Raw genomic sequence first — 12,314 nt, 5'->3', positions numbered from 1 at the left:
GGCCACTGTCCCTGAGCTCTTCAGCTCAAGACTACTTAATACCCTACCCATGAGCCAAGCCCCACTTCCAGTTTTCTAGAGGTTAACTGGAGTCTCAGGTCCTTTTGTGCCCGGGCTGGCTTTGAACCTTGACCCTCAGATCTCAGTCTCCTGAGTAGCTAGGATTACAGGTGTAAGCCACCAGGCCCAGCTTAAATGTAAGTGTTTTATCAAAATGATTCACTATCCAATACTCATTTTAGGTTTTGAAAGGGTGGGGGAGAAGCCTACTGATAAACTTACCAGATATTTTTCCCCCAGTCATGAGGCTTGAACTTGGCGCCTGGGCAGTGTCCCTAAGGTCTTTTGTTCAAGGCTAGTACTCTACCAATTTGAGCTGCAACGCCACTTCCAGTGTTTGAGCAGTTAGTGGATTAAGAAATCTTACGGGGACTTTTCTGTCTGGCTTTGAACTGTGATCTTCAGATCTCACCCTCTTGATAACAGGTGTGAGCCACTGGTGACCGCCAGGTAATTTTTTAAATGCCAGGTAGATTTTGAATTGCCCTTAAAAAGTGAGCAGCTTTTTCTCCAGACATATCTAAAAGATAAGTTCAAAAGGAAACCAACCACAGGTCTCATAGACTGACTCAACTACTAGGGGTCTCTAAAAAGGCTGTGCTTTGAGACCTATAACAGGCTCATAAAGTTTTTGGTCTCGATGTTTTTGTTTTAATTTGAAAAACAGCAAGTAACAATAGGATTATAAAACTTAAAGTCTGTTCATTTCAACGTTTTATGCTTAAAGGTTGGCACATCTTTCAGCACAAAATGTTACACCCCCTAGTACCTTGCGAATAAAGAGGCTGCTTAAATCCTATATAAGAGTATCTTGCCACAAGGGAGTGCCCCCCCCAAACTGCTTCCATTCAAAGTGGCATTTCAGCCTTGGAGAAAATCAATTTTATTTCAAATTAACAAAATGAACACAAAAAGTTGTTTGTTTTTTAAACCTGTACCTTAAAACTAGATTTGTTAGAAGTTTCTCACTTGTTCTTTAAGGAATCTCTGACGGGATACTATAACCATACACTGGTGAGAGGAGGTGAGGAAGAGGAGAGACAAAACAACACGTTCTACTCTCAAAAAGCACCCCACAGCATAATAAAGCTTGCATTGTTAAAGGACACTGACATTGGGGCAAAAATTCACTCACTCACAAGGTAATCTAAGCAAACTGTTACTTTGGGAATGAAATATTCCACAAAAGGCAAAGGAGTTCATGCATAATAAGGGCCCCTCAGAGAGCCAGCTCAGGCAAGTGTCTCAGAACTGGGATGTGGCACATTAGGACTGGGGAAGCCTCCTGGGCTGGGCAGACTAGTGGAAACCCCCAGCATATTTATAATTGGTTAGTCTGGGGGGGGAGGCACACAAGTTTTGTTTTAAGATAACAATGAAACAACAACAAAAAGGTTAGCATTAAAAAAAAAAAAGCAACACAGCCCTCCTCTTCCAGCTTAATGAGCACTCTCCTGAAACCTCCAAAAATGGGCATAATAGAAGTTAAAGCCAGAGCCGGCCTGGTGTTTGCATGCTTTGGAATTTGAAAGCTGCGATGCAACCATGAAAAGCAACAAACACAACCTTCAAATTAAAAAAACAACAACATAATAATCCCAATATTCCCCCCCACACACACCCCAAACCGTTCAAACAAAGAGAAATGTCACAGCCTATTCTCCTGACACGACCGACTTGTTTCAGCGTCCTCACTTAACCTGGCTACCAGAAAACACATCAACGTCTTCAGGTTTCCTGGGTTTTTCTGAAAACCCGCTACATGCTCAGGGCTGAGCCCAAGCAGCACTAAACTTTACAGCAGGCAGGCTTGCTTCTGCGGGGTCCAGGGTCCTCCAGCTCCGCCTCTGCTACCCGTGTGTGAGTGTGCGTGTGTGTGCGTGAGTGTGTGTGTCTGTGTCTGAGTGTGTGTCCATGGCAGAAAGCGTGGTCCCAGCCCTCTCAGCCTGTTTTAACCAGGAAGCAGCACCTACCCAGAGCCAATCAACTCCGGAGGAAGCCAGTGCCGCCCCGCCGTGCGCCCTCCCCACCAACCCCGGCCCCACAGTCACGGCGGGGCGACGGGACCCTCGCTTTCCGGCAGACCCTCGCTGGGGAGAAGGGGTCGGGGGGGCCTTCGCTTTGGGGGAGTCTTAGGGAATGGGGGTGCGTGTGTGCGCGTTCCTGCCTTTCTCCACGGTCAGTCAGGGCCCACTCGGGTGACAGGGAGAGGGGGCTCCACACGTGCCCTGAGCGGGGAGGGACCCCCACCGCCCCCTCCGCGGCCTGGCGGGGCCGCCCGGCTCCCTCCCGGGGTCAGGGCGCGCGCTCCCGCCGGGGCCGGGGCCGGGCCGGGGCCGGGGCCGCCCCGCAGACGAGGCCCGAGCGCCGGGCCCGGCCTAAGCCGCCCCGCGCCGGGGAAGTCGGGCCAGTCGGGCCGCCACCCTCGCATCGCCCCCCCTCCCCGGGGTGGGGACGGGGGAGGGGGGTCCGGCCGGGCCGGTGAACCGAGCGAGAGGGCGGCCGTGGCCGAGGGCCCCGCGACAATACGGGCGGCTGCGGGGTGGCGGTGGAGGCGGGAGCCGGAGCGCCGAGGCGCCGGGGTCCGAGCTCCGGGCGAGCGGCGCAGCAGCGCGGCGGCCGGCGGCGGCCCGGGGTGGGGGCCGAGCGCGCCCCGCGGGGGTCGCCGCCGCACGAGGCGCGGCGCGGACGCCCGGGGCCGAGCCGGCTCGCCGCGACCCAGGCCGGCGCCGCCAGGCCGCCGCCTCCGAGCGCGGGCAGTCGGCGGGTTTTTGTGTGCTCCCTTTCCCGGTGCGTGGCCGCGTCAGCGCCGAGGCCGCGCGGCCCCGCCAGGCCCTGAGGTGACTCAGGCCCCCGGCCGCTCGAGCTCCCCGCCGCTCCCCACCGCCCACGAGCGCCCCCGGCCCAGCCGCCATTCCGCCCGGCCCACGCCCGGCGGCCGAGGCCTCGCTCGCCGCGGCCCCCGTCACTGCGACACCGCGGCTCGGGCCCGGCCTGCGCCGCCGCCACTCACCCGCATCTCCCAGCCGCTCCGGAGGCTCCGCCGACCTGGCCGCCTGCTCGCTGGGCCCGGGCCCCGAGAAACCCCCGTCCCGCCGCGTCCCTCAGCCACCCGGTGCCCCGCCTGGAGCTGCGTGCGACACGGCGCTCGCCTGCGCCTCCCCTGCCCGCTCGCCCGCCGCCGGCCGCGCTCCTCCTCCGGTTCTTCCTCCCCCTCCTCCTCCTCCTCCTCCTCCTCCTCCTCCTCCTCCTCCTCCCGCGCGGCCGCCGACACCACGCAGCCGCCGCCCTCCCGCCGGCCCAGCGCCGCTCCCCGCCCCTCCCGGCCTCACCGGCTCCGGCGGCCGCGGGGAGACGCGGGGGGCGGGGTGGGGGAGGGCCGGAACGCCGCGCCATGGGCGTCCGGGGCGGGGGAGCCGGGAAACCGCCATGGCCGCGCCGGCCGCGCCGCGGGAGGGGCTGCGACCCGACGCCCAGGCCCCGGCCCGCGCCGGCGCGCGGCCCGGGACGCCGCCGACCTGCCGGCCATGACCCGGGCCCGGCCCGCAGCGCCCGCTCCTGCCCGGGGTCTCCCGCCGCCGCGCCCCGGGCCCGGGTTCCCGCCGCCCGGACACGCGGGGAGCTGCTCGGGGCCCGGGTTCCCGCCGCCCCGGACACGCGGGGAGCTGCTCGGGGCCCGGGTTCCCGCCGCCCCGGACACGCGGGGAGCTGCTCGGGGCCCGGGTTCCCGCCGCCCGGACACGCGGGGAGCTGCTCCGGGCCGGGGTTCCCGCCGCCCGGACACGCGGGGAGCTGCTCGGGGCCCGGGCCGGGAAAGGCTGCCGCGGCCGGGCAGGTGGGCCCGACGGGAGCCAGGGGCGGGCGGGGCCCGAGAGCTCCCGAGGGCGTGGGGGGGGCAGCACGGGTGGGTGAGGAAGAGTGGGGTCAGCACGGGTGTGCAAGGATGGGTGGGGGTCTGCGTCTAGGCTTCTCCAACCCCCCCCCAAATGACGCTATCCTCAGTGTGTGTAAGTTTAGATGAATAAGATCACAGGCGGGGGAATGGATGGCAGGAATGTGCTGATAAAGCAGCAGAATTTGTGGAGTCTTTGAGTTTGTTTGAAATTAGTTGTCACACTGGGGGATTTGGAATAGTCACACTAAGGTAAATTTTAGTTCCACAAGCCACCAAGTGGATGGTGAGAGTCTGGAGAAAGCCTGGGTCGAACCCCACACCTGGCCCGGGGTCGCTTTAATACCTGGCTCACGTGTGTGTGTGTGTGTGTGTGTGTGTGTGTGTAGACAAGATATAAGGTAAGCTGGCGTGGTGGCTCACGCCTGTAACCCTAGCTACTCAAGAGGCTGAGATCTGAGAATCAGGGTTCAAAGCCAGCCCAGACACAAAAGGACCTGAGACTCTTTAGCTCCAATTAACCTCTAGAAAATGGGAAGTGGGGCTTGGCTCAAGGGTAGGGTGGTAGCCTTGAGATGAAGAGCTCAGGAACAGTGCCCAGGCTGAGTGCAAGCTCCATGACCCACAAAAAAAAATGTATTTCAGTTGAAGTCAGTTTATCAGGACAATGCATCTTGATCAAAGTCACTCTTTCCATTGCTCACCCCCATCTCTCTCTCCCAACCTCACCTTCAAAAGACTATATTTTTAGTTAGGTCAGCTGTTAATTGGGAATGAAACTATGCAGCTCATGAGTGCATGTGTGTAATAAGTATTTTCTGGATCATTCATTGATCTGGATTATTTCTCATCTTCCACAAAATGGAGGCTCACTAATTTGCCTAAATGATAGAAGCTTGGAAAATTCAAAGACACCCATTACCTAGCATCCTAAAGCTACCAGTGCCCTAGAGAAACCCTTACTATGATTAAGTCTTCAGGGGTAGTTGCCATTGTCAGTGAAAAAGCCCACAGCCCATAGCCATTACAACTTGACTCCAAGTTACTGAGGTTGGCCATGGGCATAAACAAATTCATGTATATCCAGTGTTACCTAGACTCATATTGTTCCCTGAACCTTCTAACTGGTTTTCTAGGTCCTGGTTCCTTTCCTTCTACTTGCATTGTGACCCACCATAATCTTTGAACTCTTGATTTAATGACCCATTCTCACTACTTCCTGTCTTCCCATTTCTAATTTTAAAATTTTCCAGTGTTACCAGATGTCCTTAAAAAAAAAATGTTTGGAAGCAGTGTAGTTATTATTGAAAAAAAAAAAAAGATGAGCCAAATCACATTTTATTTTTTTCTTTGTTTTTGAGACAGGGTCTCAGTATATGCAGCTGGAAGAACTGGGCTCAAACAACTCTCCTGCCTTAGTCTTTTAAGTAGCTGAAACTATAAGAAGGTACTGGTGCTGGGTTTGAACTCAGGCCTAAAGTGTTCTCTGTTAGTATTTTTTGCTCAAGGCTAGTTCTTTACCACTTGAGCTACATCTCTTCTTCAGACTGTTTCGGTAATTCTAAGTGTCTTGCAGATTAGTCTGTTCTGGCTGGTTTGAACTGTGATCCTCAGATCTCAGCTTCCTGAGTAGTTAGGAAACAAGGTATGAGCCACCTGTACCTGTCTTACATAAATTTTAACAGGCTTCATAATTCTATTTTCATATGTAAAGTACTTTAATCATAATCACCTTCCCTTCATCCTCTCCTTTCACCTTTAGAATTGAACTCTTGCCAATCTTTGTTTTTATTGTTGTTGGGGAGGAGTTTTTTGTTTTATTAATTTTGAAACAAGAATGGCCTTGAACTTAACAGATGCAGGGATCCTCATGCTTTAGCCTCCCATATACATGAGACTACAGCAGGCCACTTCTCCCTTCCCATTTGACTTCTAAGTTATGTATTCAGAATCCATAAAGGCCTTACTTTTACTACCTAGATTTGCAGCAAAGATAATCAAGTACTATTTCTTAGAAGACTAGAATAACTCTGAGAGGGCAAGATGACTTGATCATCATTCACACATTTGTGTTAGCCAGTTGGATCAAATTGACCGCCTATTTCCTAACACAAATGGGAATACTTTGGGCAAATCAGCTTTGGCAGAAACATTGAGGACCTTGGGCAGGATGAAGGGCTTGGGAAGAGGAATCTTAAAGCAGAAGAAGGGAGTACAGGATAGGAAATGGAAATATTGAAACTGAGATTTTGTGTGTTGCCAGTCCTAGACCTGTTTCAGAATCCAGAGAATAATGCCTTAAGGTAGTCACGAATGGAGCCATCTTTTGAGGTCTGTCCTGGAGACCAAAACACTTTGCTGCCGATGGATCATCCCCTCTGGCTTGTCCTCATTGGTTTCTTGTATGTCCCACACGAGGTCTAAACTGGATTCCTGATGCTTGTAAATGTACAAGTACAGGCCTTTGTATGTTCTCATCCAACGATTTCTTCCATATAAGTTGCTCTTTACCAACTGCTATTCATCCTGACAGAATCTAACGTGGGCTACCTCAAGTGCAATCTCCCTAGTGGAACCTTTCTGGCTCCTCTACTGGGTGTGAAGTCCTCTCCTTTCTTGCACTGGATAAGTTTCTTGAAGACATTCTTTTTCTATTTCTGGTCCTGGGGTTTGAACTCAAAGCCTGGGCACTTTCCCTGAGCTTTTGTGTTCAGGGCTAGCGCTCCAACACTTGAGCTACAGTTCTACTTCTGGCTTTTTGGCAGTTTATTGGAGATAAGCAGCTCATGGACTTTCCTGCCCATCTGGCTTTGAACCATGATCCTCAGATCTCAGTCTCCTGAGTAGCTAGGATTATGGGCATGAGCCACAGATCCCTGGCTTGAAGACATTCTAAAATAGGGTTTATATCTCTATAGAACCATATTAGGGTTTTCCAGAGAAAAACAATAGGGATGGATGGACGGACAGATGGATGGAAGGATGGGCAGATATTTATTTTTAGCATGGATATTTATTTTAAAGAATAGGCTCATTACCTGTATGATTATGGAGGCCAGCAAATCCAAATTCTGCTTGGTGAGTTGGCAGACAGGACACCCAGGGAAGAACTGACGTTGCAATTCAAGTCTGGCAGCATTCCTTCTTTGCTTAGGGAAACACAGAAATTTTTGTTCTAACATGGCCTTCAGGTAAGTAGATGAGGCCCATTCTCATATTATGGATGACAAAGATTATCAGTAGAGTGTTAAAATGTCCTCTCAGAACCATTCAGAAATGTTTGATCACGTGTCCAGGCACCACAGCCTAGTAAGTTGACACATAATATTATCCACCAATAGAATGGTTCGTTTCTTTCATTGGAGTACTCCAGCCCTGTCTACCTGGAATTTCTCCTCTTTCTTTGATATAGTGCTTCTCCACCTGGAAGGTACTTACCTTTCGATACCTAAGCTCCTTCATTCTCATAGCTTATTGATATATTATTCATTGTTTAAGTATTGGGGTCTTGAGCTCAGGGCCTCATAGCCTTGCCTGTCTTTTTCTGCTCAAGGCTGCCATGCTTAAGTCACAATTCTGCTTCTGTCTTTTGTTTTGGTCGGTCATGGGGCTTGAACTCAGGGCCTGGGTGCTGTCCCTGAACTCTTCAGCTCAAGGCTAGTGCTCTACCGCTTGAGCCACAACACTATTTCTGCTTCTGCCTTTTTGCTGGGTAATTAGAAATAAGAGTCTCATGGACTTTTCTGTCTAGGCTGACTTTGAACTGTGATCCTCACATATCAGCCTCTTGAGTGGCTAGCATTATAGGTGCAATCACACTTGGTGCTTATGATTTCTTTTTCTTTTTTTTAAAGGTAACTTTCCATTTGGCTCTCTTTCATCCATCTCCTAAATATGGGTTTGAGGCAAGGTAGATCAAGGAAATAGAATGCAACATTTCAGAGACTGTAGGGAACTCTGAAGCTGGTTTGTGAAGCCTGGACAAGTTTGAGAGGTTGGAACACCTGTTTGACAGCATGCAGGACACTGAGAGCTGGCCATGGAAGGGCCAAAATAGCTCTAGAGAGGGAGAGGAGACTGGGGTATTGCTCCCAGCCCTCCATTCTTGGGCTGGCAGTTGTGCCAGGGACCTTGACAACTTAACCTTGACTAAGGATTTCCCCTGGGTTGCAGTCTCCTGTCTCACGAGAATAAAGGAACCAGTGTCTCTCACAAACTCTGTTTTAGCTCTGATTGTAATATTAATATAGATGCTTTACTTTTTGTGTGTATCCATGGTAACCTTCTTTGTGTAAACTCAAATAAATATGCTTACTTGTGGGAGCTGGGGGGCTAAGTGCCAGAGAACCCTGGGACCTCTGGACCCCGCTGAGGCTTATCTCTTACCTCACTGTCTTCCTTTGCCTTTTCTAATTTTCTTTGGCCTGTCCTGCTGCCTCGGGTTGTGGCTAGCAATAAGAGACAGCTACTAGGTTAGTGAGTAGCTCTTGAGGAAATACAGGACTGTCTTCTTTGCTTTAAACTTTATACTCCCTCAAAAGCTGTGTTAAAAGAGCAGCTCTTTCCTCCTGACCTTGCCTGCTGCCCTAAAGTAAGTCTGGAAACTGATCAAGGATATCTTAAAGATACTTACCCTGGGAACACAAACACTTGGGAAAGGTACATAGAAGTTTTACTTATTTCAAGGACAGGGAGTATGTGACAGAATCTGCCCTTTCTTTAAAGGAATGCCTAGGTATCAGTGACCAAAGTTTAAAGAGCAGGTCGGTCTTAAAGTCTCTGAACCAATTGATAAAAATATACAAGGGTGATTAAATATACCAAGTGTGAGAACAGAGGAGAACATTTTTTCCTAAGGTAAATTCAAGCCAAACCCCAATCTTCTTTTCACATAAACGTTAAAGCACTCCTTGCACCTGTTATCAGATGTGCCTGCACCCATGTCCAGATGGTGTCCTTCACTTTGCTTTACTACCAGGCTTTCTTGGTCTCCACTTTGATGTGTCCTCAAATTCTGTTTTTTTTCTTTCTTTCTTTTCAGTTTGTACGGCTTGAATTCTGAGCCTGGATGCTGTCCCGGAGCTCTTTTACTCAAGGTGACCACTCTAACATTTTGAGCCACAACTCCACTTGTTAGTTTGAGATAAGAGTCTCATGGACTTTCTGCCTGGGCTGGCTTTGAACCATGATCCTCAGATCTCAGCCTCCTGACGAGCTGGGATTATAGGTATGAGCCACTGGTGCCCAGCTAGTGATACATTTTAAAGAAGTGTCTTAGACAGGTGTGGTGGTTGAGATCTGAGAATCAGGGTTCAAAGCCAGCCTGGGCACTAAAGTCCGAGGGACTCTTATCTCCAATTAACCACTAGAAAACCAGAAGTGGCGCTGTGGCTCCAGGGGCAGAACAGTAGCCTTTAGCTGACAAGCTCAAGCACAGTGCCCAGGTCCAGAGTTTAAGCTGTACGACTGACAAAAAGAAGTGTCTGGCTCTCCAATTTTTTTTCTGCGACAACACCAAAAACGTGGTACCCAAGGGGCAGGCAGAGGCCTCCGGGGAACACCTCCCACCACCAGTCTGGTAATAGGTTCCTCCAGGTTCATTCTTGGGCATTCTTCATGCTACCTTTTCTTAGTATGAAACTTCCTCAATATCAAATCATACCTATGTCAAATTATTATTTACAGTTCTATCTAAGGGCATTACCTAGGTTTTGTGGTACCTGAATTTTATACAAGTTGGAAAGATACTCTTTTTTTGTAATTTTTAAAAAACTGCTATTATAATGGTGATATACAGAGGGTTTGCAGTTAAATAAGTCAGGTGCAGGGTATTTTTTTTTTTTTACAATGTCACCCCTTCCCTTTCTCAGCTATGTTGAATAGTTCATTTTCAACAGTGTCGACTAAGTACAACTGCTGTACTTTTTCACCCTTTGGGAAGGCATTCTTTAGGATAATTTCTTTAAAACTAGGTTGGTAGCATAGCAATGACACATGAAAACCTTCAAGATGTATCCCAGAAACCCACACTATACTACATCTCTAATTTCTTTCTAAAGTTCCCCTAAATACCTGGATTGTTCATGCCTTCTACCAGAAAGTAAGATTGGGGGGGGGGGGCTGGAAAGAGATTTTCTCTTTAGCAATTTTTGAACTTTTTACACACACACACACACACATACACACACTCCTAGGGCTCCTGCCAGGAGCTTAGAAGACCATATACAAAACAGCAATGCAATAGTTAAAATTTTCTCTGTCTTTAATTCAACTTGTCCACTACCATAAACCCAGGTCTGATTTTCTAGCTACTTGCCACCCTCTGCTTGTGTGGCCCTAGTAATTCAAGCCATTTGGTCCCAAAGATGACTGTCTCTTCTCCCCAACTCATACTTTCTCCTTTGGTGGTGGTTGTTGTCTTTCAAACTGTTATTACTCTCTGCTCAATCATTCAAGGTAGAAATCTCAGGAAGTGAAATTTTCTCTTTTTAACCCTTACTAAATCCTGTCATGTTCAGACCCGTATTAGCTTTCATTTGGAGAATTGCACTGGATGCTGGGAAAATCTCTGGCCTCTCTTCTGACTCACCAGCTACCTTTCCCCTGATTCACCATTATTAGCCCTGAAGTCAGATTTCCTCAAGAAGCGAGACAGTAGGGGCTCTGACTAAATCTCCCATCCGAAACTCTTAGCTGTAACGATTAACTGTTTCATTTTGGGAAAGTCTTCTCATCGATCTATACCTTTGTACAAACTCATGGGCACATAATTTACAGAGAGTTTTTTTTATTGTTTTGTGGGTATGTGCGCGCCATACTGGGGCTTGAACTCAGGATCCTGCACTCTTGCTTAGCTTTTTTTTTTTTGCTCAAGTTTGGAGCTCTACCATTTGAGTCCCAGCTCCACTTCTGGCTTTTGCTGGTTAAATGTAGATAATAAAGAGTCTCAGATATTCCCTGTCACAATCCTCAGATCTCAGCCTCCCAAGTAGCTAAAATTACAAACTTGTCCTCCCCAGCAATGCTCAGCTTCACAGGGGAGCTTTTAAGAACAAATGTGAGCTGGGCACAGTGGCTCATGGCCTGTAATCCCAGCTACTCAGGAGGTTGAGATCTGAGGATCATGATTCAAAGCCAGTTGGGGCATGGAAGTCCGTGAGACTCTTATCTCCAATTAACCACCAAGAAAACAGGAGTGGTGCTGTGGCTCCAAGTGATAGAGTGGTAGCCTTGGGCTGAAAAGCTCAGGGACAACACCCAGGCCGAGTTCAAGTCCGAGAGCCAAGAAAGAAAGAAAAACCCAACACCAAAACAAAAAGAAGTGTAGGATGTAAGTGGGATATTTCGTGTTCTGGGATATTTGATACACAGGAAGTATTAGCATTTACTCTCACTGTTGAGTGGTGCTACAATGACTTCACATCCTGAAATAAGCCCTTCAATAGTGAATTCCACAGTGAGACCTCATTCTCTCTTTCTGGACACAACTTCACCCAGACAGTGGGCTGTTACAAGCTAAGGCAAATGCTCTCAGACCATATGGATTCATTTGGTAGCTTCTTTTCTCAGAAAGAAATATTTTTTCTCTGAAGAAATATTAATCATTTTCTAGAACCTGATTCAACATCAGTTTCCTCAGCCTCCTCTCTCTCTCTCTCTCTCTCTCTCTCTCTCTCTCTCTCTCTCTCTCTCTCTCTCTCTCTCTCTCTCTCTCTCTCCTCTCTCCTCACTGGATCCTCAGCACTGTTCCCAAATACCTGAGAAATTTCTTCACCCCAAACTTTCCCTGTGCATTGCCAAAAATGGAGTCTAAGCTTGGAGCCACTACTGTATATTGAATGTACTTATGTAACGTGTAAAATATATCTTGGATTATTCTAAGTTTCTCTTGGCATAAACTGGAGTGTTGAACATTCTGGGCATAAATGATGAAGTGGGTTTTCCAGGTTACAGTATTTCATGCCAGGGAAGGCCTTTTCTTTGTTCAAGGCTGGCTATCAATTAAGTCATTTCTGGCTTTTTTGCTGATTAATAGCAGATAATAGTCTCCTGGACTTTCCTGCCTGGGCTGGCTTCAAACTTTGACCCTCAGATCTCAGTTGGCTGATAGCTAAAAGGTTCAGTATTATGCTAGGAACATCTAACAACCTATCCGTTTATATGATCTTTATTTATTTAGTCAGTCATGGAGCTTGAACCCAGGACCCAGGCGCTGTCCCTAAGCTTTATTTGCTCAGGGGTAGCGCTCTACCACCTTGAACCACAGCACCATTTTCAGTTCTCTGGTGATTCATTGGAGATAAAAGATGGACTTCCCTGCCCAGGCTGGCTTTGAACTACAATCCTCAGATCTCAGACTGTT

General features: G+C 49.1%; 1 protein-coding gene across 2 annotated transcripts in view; it reads right to left on the bottom strand.

Annotated features, from left to right (window-relative positions):
- The window catches only part of Cul1 (cullin 1), a 63,222-nt gene extending 59,811 nt beyond the window's left edge, over nucleotides 1-3,411 (bottom strand). Inside the window, exon 1 of one of the 2 annotated variants that reach the window (XM_090333462.1) lies at nucleotides 3,393-3,411. The gene's annotated coding sequence lies outside the window, so the exon portion shown is untranslated. Of the gene's footprint in view, nucleotides 1-3,073; nucleotides 3,210-3,392 lie in introns of those variants that run through there. The other variant, XM_090333461.1, reaches the window with a different exon arrangement.
- Between the last annotated feature and the right edge of the window lie 8,903 nt (nucleotides 3,412-12,314).

This window comes from Megascapheus bottae, chromosome 5, assembly GCF_031878675.1.
Source record: "Megascapheus bottae isolate mThoBot1 chromosome 5, mThoBot2.hap1, whole genome shotgun sequence".
Taxonomy (NCBI): Eukaryota; Metazoa; Chordata; class Mammalia; order Rodentia; family Geomyidae; genus Megascapheus; species Megascapheus bottae.
The sequence above is the reverse complement of the archived record's forward strand: the minus strand, read 5'-3'. Positions and strand labels throughout refer to the sequence as shown.